The sequence below is a fragment of the Pygocentrus nattereri genome, chromosome 15, assembly GCF_015220715.1.
Source record: "Pygocentrus nattereri isolate fPygNat1 chromosome 15, fPygNat1.pri, whole genome shotgun sequence".
Lineage (NCBI taxonomy): Eukaryota > Metazoa > Chordata > Actinopteri > Characiformes > Serrasalmidae > Pygocentrus > Pygocentrus nattereri.
In genome coordinates, this window is record NC_051225.1 from 38,051,863 (window position 1) to 38,059,328 (window position 7,466).

Sequence of the window (7,466 nt, forward strand, 5' to 3'; positions counted from 1 at the left end):
AAACGTGCCAAGTTTACATTTTCAACTCAAATTATTATCTAAAATAAAAAAGTTATATAAAAAAAACTGTAGTAAAAATGTTTCGTCAGTTATACACTTCTTCATTACTGCTGGTATGTTTAAAGAAAATAATCTTTCATTTTCTTTTCTATCTTAATTACTTCATCTGTGCTGGAAAAGAAATTGAAAGATTATTTTCTTTAAACATATCAGCAGTAATGAAGTGTATAAATGATGAAACTTTTAGTTGCTGCCACTTCTTGCTCTTTTAGCATATCCGTGGTCACTTTGGATGAATCGTAAATATACATTTTTACAAGTTATTAAAATTACTTAATTACTTAATTACTCTCTCGCTCTCTCTCCGTCTCTTTCTCTCTCTCAATCTCTTTCTCTCTCTCTCTCTCTCTCTCTCTCTCTCTCTCTTTCTCCCTCCATATCTCTCTGTCTCTCTCTCTCTCTCTCTCCCTCTCCCTCCATCTCTCTCTCTCTCTGTCCCTGTCTCTCTCTCTCAATATATCCACTATTCCTCCTCAACACATGTCCAAACCATCTCAACCTGGCCTCTCTGGCTTTATCTCCAAACTGCTCCACCTTCACTGTCCCTCTGATCTGCTCATTTCTAATCTTGTCCAGCCTGGTCACTCCCAACGAAAATCTCGGCATCTTCATCTCCGCCACCTCCAGCTCAGCCTCCTGTCTTTTAGACAGAGCCACAGTCTCCAAACCACACATCATAGCAGGACACACTACTGTCTTGTAGACCTTCCCTTTCACTCTTGCTGCTATCCTTCTGTCACACATCAGCCCTGACACCCGTCTCCACCCACTCCATCATTAAGAGTTTCAAATATTAGACAGTTATAGTTTCTGGGTTTCACCCTTTAAGAGCATTCAGTAAAGCAATAAAACACCATACAGAACACAATCTGTCCAGCATTCTGAACTGTATTAAAGCGCTGAACCACTAAGAGCTTTTAAAATCAATAGAAGGATCTTGACGTCAATTCTAAACAGGCAGCAGTGGCAGTAAATAAGTAAGTGATGCCAAAGCGAATGACCACTAGAGGGAGTGGAGGCATCATGCTAAATACTGTTATAAATTCTCTCTCTCTCTCTCTCTCTCTCTCTCTCTCTCTCTCTCTCTCTCTCTGTCTGCCTCTCTCTCTCTCTCTCTCTCCTTCTCCCTCTCTCTCTCTCTGTCTGCCTGTCTCTTTCTCTCTCTGTCTCTCTGTCTGTCTGTCTCTCTCTCTCTCTCCTTCTCCCTCGCTCTCTCTCTCTCTCTCTCTGTCTGTCTGTCTCTCTCTCTTCTCTCTCTCTCTCTCTCTCTCTCTCTCTCTCTCTCTCTCTCTCTGTCTGCCTCTCTCTCTCTCTCTTTCTCCTTCTCCCTCTCTCTCTCTCTGTCTGCCTGTCTCTTTCTCTCTCTGTCTCTCTGTCTGTCTGTCTCTCTCTCTCTCTCCTTCTCCCTCGCTCTCTCTCTGTCTCTCTGTCTGTCTGTCTCTCTCTCTCTCTCCTTCTCCCTCTCTCTCTCTCTCTCTCTCTCTCTGTCTGCATGTCTCTCTCTCTCTGTCTGTCTGTCTCTCTGTCTGTCTCTCTCTCTCTCTCTCTCTTTTGCAGAGCATGTGCTGTAGATGGCATCAAAAAGGTTTTGCTATTGTAACAATGTCAAGCTTGGGCCTTTTTGATGCTACATAAAACCAAGTACAGCACATTCTCCATCAATTTGAAGCGCCATTCATGGGGGCAGTCGTGGGCTGGAGGTTAGGAAACCAGCCCTGTGACCGGAAGGTTGCTGGTTCAATCCCCTCGGCTGACTGCTCTGGACAAGTGTGCTCACTGCCCCCTAGTGTGTGTGTTCACTTGTGTGCATGTATGTGGGTGTTTCACTGCACGGATGGGTTAAATAAAGAGGTCTAACTTCACAGTGTGCAGAACACACTGACAAATGGTTGTTATTTCAATTCATTTCACTGTAAAAAGGATCATTTCAGCATGAAAATGGTCCAAGCATCCAAATAGAACCACTACCTTTACTAAAGACCCCTTGAAGGACCATCTATTTGAAAAGAGTAGGTTTTTCTTTTTTTTTGCAGTCTGTATCTGTGCAGGGATAAACCACGCTGTCCCCGGAAGAAAAGACAAACACAGTCCTTCCACTCATCTTATAAATAATCTCATTTTCCGCACTGATTCATTCATTCAGTTGCACGAACTCACTAAACCACAGAAATGAATCACCAATTAATTACCCTGAATTAATGGTCATGAGTAACACACAGAGTAATAATGGAAGAGAGAGAAAGGAGTGATAAAAGAGAATAATATATGAAGGAGGAAGAAGAGAGAAGATGTCCTGAGGCCTTTATTGGAGTCGCAACCTTTAATAAAGCATCAGAAGTGTGAAAATAATAACACTGAACCCGCACAGCACTCCGCCTCTCACTGACCTGATTCAAAGAAAACACAATCTGAAAGAACAGAACATCCTTTTTCAGTCAGAATGACCCTCCATGAGCAGCTAGAAAGAGCAAATCTGACCACAGAGGAGCAAATGAGGGTTAATAATGCCAAATCTCAACTCAAGGGTGAAGACAGAAGCAGTTTCAAGATGTGAAAGTCATGGGTGGATTCAGTGACTCTGGAGCTCGTGGCTGCACAAGCACTGGCAGCTGAAACCATTTTAAATAGTGGATATGTCCAAAAACATTATAAAATAAGAGATGGTCACTGGTTGAAGTATGAATGGGAAGACTTGTAACGCTCAAAGTGGTGTCTGTTTAAGGAGAAACTCCCACCCCTCAGTAAAAAGAGCCAATCAGCTTACTGGTTACACCACGAGGGGAGAAAGCGTGTTCTTAGCCACAACGTGAACCAGAGAAACTCCTTTATTCTGTGTGGTAAAATCGCAGCAACATACGGCCTCAAAACGGCAGCTAACGTAAATTATTTAACACACAATTTCCCCGAATATAATTTCTAATTAATTGAAGTTCCTTTAGAGTATGGCATGGTTGCCAAGCAGCCGTGGACCACTGAATGAGTAGAACAACGTTTGGTCGCCCATCATTATATTGCAGTAATTACATTTTAGTGCAGAAAATTATTCTTTATAAGTACCTTTTGGTCACCAAATTATCACCATGAGTCTTATGTACCACAGATCCAGCGGTGCCCCTCTTCTCACGCTGGGGCTGAATGTCAAACAGCTCTGCTCCCTACATAGTGCACTACGTAGGAATTTAAGAACTGGATCCTGCATCCCAACAGTGCAAAATATAGCTAAAAATATAATAATTTGGCACTCAGACGCATCTGTATTCGATAAATGATGCACTATTTGGCTGTAGAAGCTAGAATTCCTAAACTTTCATAGTTTTAGAACTATTTAGGGTGTGTAGAGGCGTTTGTGATTCAGCCTGGCTTTAACGCGACTGACTGAACCATGAACATTTGAAGCATGTTAGACATTCAAGTGACATTTTTTAGACTTTTACACTGACGTTTTACAGTTAATTATGCCATAAGCACTTTAATTCAAGCCTGTGGTATTAATGATGGACTTGTTTAGCCCTTTAGCTAGCTGACCAGCCTAGGTCTAGTTAAGAATATAAGTTGCCCCTCAGTTTAAACAGAACTGGGTTCTTGCTTCATAAGTACACGGTGGTCCATACAAGCAGCATTAGTGTCAAAGATTATTCCATTAACAGCACCATGGAGCAGTGATACAGAGTTCAGTATGAAGTGGTCATAGGTGTGACAGCTTCGCAGCCCAGCCCATCAGATTTTAGGACTGATATTATCCGTTTTATAATAGCCCGCTGTTGTCATGCATCATTCTGTAGTCCTTGTTATGCCCATATTAGGAACTCCGGGTCTAAGCTCCATTTCTCTATGGCCAGAATGAATAGGGTAATATATGTTAATACTATTATTATACTAATATTGCTACATGAGAGCTAAAGCTACTGCGCATCAATTTGATGTCAATAAACTACAGGAAACTAAGGTGGGCTGTGCTGATGCTCTGACAAGTTGCGATATCTTATCGACATGTTCTACCGTAGCACGTAACAACAGGTATACACATAAAATAAAAGCTCTGCGTGGGATATTTTGATAAACTAAAACTCCTTATCAAAAATATTACTCGTGTTAAAACTACGAGGCCGAATTTAGCTTCTTGTTTGAATGTTCCTGTTCCACCTTAAATGGTGACTAGCTGTCACAAACACCAGTAAACAAGACAAAATGCTGACCTGTTAGTTTGGTGAAACAGAAAAAATAAGTTAAGCCTAAATAGTGAAACCTCCCCATATCAGGCCTTTCAACCATACATGAAGCTGAAGTCAACTTCTTTTTCGCCGTCTGCTTGTTCGAATTTTCCCATTCCACAGGAACAGGAAGTCAAACAAAAAGCTGGGGAATGTCCTGAGAAAATATCCTCAGAAAAATGTTACCAGCATTAAAATAATAATTGGGATATTCTGGTAGCCTAAATTAGTTTATCAGGGGGTGAGCCATGATTATTAAGCTGAGTCTGTACTGGATCAGAGTGCAGGCATGTATGTGTGTATATATATATGTCTCTCTCATATATATGTATATGTCTTGTGATAATCAAGCACAGAAATACAGTTCAGAGTCGCCCTGTCCATTCCATCTTATCAAGAGATCATACGTGACACATCTGGAGTTATGAGCCTATGAAGAGGGGCTGAGATACACGTCATCTGCCTACTGTGTGGACCTGGTGGATTTGTGTGTCTTTTGGAAAGTAGTGATGAAGATAACAGAGCATTTTGATATGAAACATGTGAGTATCATGTTATATGAAGAGCCTTTAAAGGAGAATTTATAAACATACGCACAAAATGAGAGAATGACCTCAGACGCCGTATGGTTAATCAATTTCATACGACTGGCTGAGTGAAACATTTTACATTGACTCACACTGAAAATTTCATTTTATATATTTTCACAAATAATCATATTTAGAATAACATGTGGTCAAATGTCAATATTGTAACATATTATTGTGTTTAAAAAAATTATGCGGTACCACCTTAGATCACTAGGGGGCCACAGGTTAAAAAGCACTGATCTGTGCTAACATCAATGCCAGCCGTGTGTATGGTCTGCTGAGCCTATGCAGTTCTCTGTTCTCTCAGCCTTTTGCCTTGGTTACTTCTCCCACTGAGCACCCAGAGAATCACCCCAGAGAATCTCCTCTGCATAATGTAGATTATCACTTAACTGCCCTCTTCATTATAATCATGACCAGGGGGTAGAGCTGCACCTTTAACATTACTCATCAATGTTACGTGGCCCTTGGCTCATGGAGCCCAAGATGGTTCTTCCAGTCCTTCTTAGTAAAGTAAAGGTTTTATTTAGAACCAAGAGTTCTACACACTTTAAAAAGGTGGCTCTTCAAGGGTTCTTTAGTAAAGAAAATAGTTATGTAAAGAAACAAAACACTTGCACTTGAAAGGGCTCTTTGCATCATGGAAGCATTTAGATTGATGGAGAATGTGCTGTAGATGGTTCTATATAGAACCTGTCTGAACAGGTTCTAAATAGCACCAAAAAGTGTTCTGATACTGTTACAAAACACACACACCTTCTAAGCCACCTATCCTTCTTGGTTGCAAAGGAAGCTGGAGCCTGTCCCAGTGGTGAATGAAGGCAACAATACATTAATTTTATATATATTATTATAATACTATTATAAGTATAGGGGGTGGAGCTGCAGCTATACACACACACACATATATACACACATATGTATACACTCACTGGCCACCTTATTAGGTACACATAAGGTAGATTTGCTATTTAAAGGTTGGACCCCCTTTTCCCTTCAGAACTGCTTTAATTCTTCGTGGCACACTTTCAACAAGGTGTTGGAAACGTTCCTCAGAGATTCTGGTTGGTTATTTGAGTTCCTGTTGTCTTTCTATCATCTGGAACCAGTCTGCCCATTCTCCTCTGACCTCTCACATCAACAAGGCATTTTCGTCCACACAACTGACCGCTCACTGGATGTTTCCTCTTTTTCGGACCGTTCTCTGTGAACCCTAGAGATGGTTGTGTGTGAAAATCCCAGTAGATCAGCAGTTTCTGAAATACTCAGACCAGCCCGTCTGGCACCAACAACCACGCCACGTTCAAAGCCCCTTAAATCCCCTTTCTTCCCCGTTCTGATGCTCGGTCTGCACTTCAGCAAGTTGTCTTGACCACCTCTACATGCCTAAATGCAGTGAGTTGCGGCTGTGTGATTGGCACCTTCACAGCCGCCACAGAGACTTGTTAATATCATCAATTACATCATGAGCACAATTTAGAGAGGTTTGGAAATGGTTAAACAAACACACTAACATCCAGAAAATCACTATTCATTATTCATATATATATATATATAAAATCATTATTAATTCATATTCTGTACATTTTGTTTGTTCAAATATTAACACTTTTCTCAGCAAATAAACACAAACTACACAAATAAATAGATTTTGAAAATGTGTCTTGGGTGTCTGAGACTTTTGTACATTACTGTAGAACCTTTTTGAAAATAGTTCTAAATACACCAAAAATGGTCCTTCTGCTATTAGGATGTCGAGCTTGTAACAACACAATTCCTTGACTAAAGAACCCTTAGAGAACCATCGTTTTTAAGAGCGCAGTTCAAAGACCGCCCGGTCATATTCACTATTGCAGTGCTCGAAATGTTCTGATATAAGAGGAACATCATGTACGCTGAATCAGTGAGACCTGTTTACTGTTTTTTCAGCAATCCCAGAAGCCCCTCGCTGGATGTCCGGCTGGCCTCCCGGGTTTATAAACCGCATCACATTTCTTCAGATTTCAGCATTTCCTGTTTCTCCTTTCACTCCATTGATTAGTGGTCTCAATTAGCACCAAAACAAAACCAAAGACCTTCAAGACCACCCAGATATCTACAGTTGGACCCTCAGCACTGACAGAGAGACTGCGCTCTATACACACAGCGCTCTGCTTTAGTGATGTATGTCTCGCTTTATTGATGCGGCTCCTGCCTCACACTAGTTTACTCCTTCACTCCCACTCTTTCCATTTATCCTTCTCCTCTTCCTTCTCTTCACTTCACTACTTCAGTAGCTGCTGTGATGAGCTCTGTTAAACTCTCTAATGGCTGGAAAAAAGAATCAAGACCTCAGTAGGGGGTTGAGAGAGAGAGAGAGAGAGAGAGAGAGAGAGAGAGAGAGAGAGAGAGAGAGAGAGAGAAGGAAATACAGAGACAGAGAGAAGAGGCAGAGACAAAGAAGAGAGAGGGAGAAAGAGGAGAGAGAGAGATGGAAATACAGAGACAGAGAAAAAGAAGAGAGAGAGAGGAGAGAGAGAGATGGAAATACAGAGACAGAGAGAAGAGTCAGAGAAAAAGAAGAGAGAGGGAGAGAGAGATGGAACTACTGAGACAGAGAACAGTC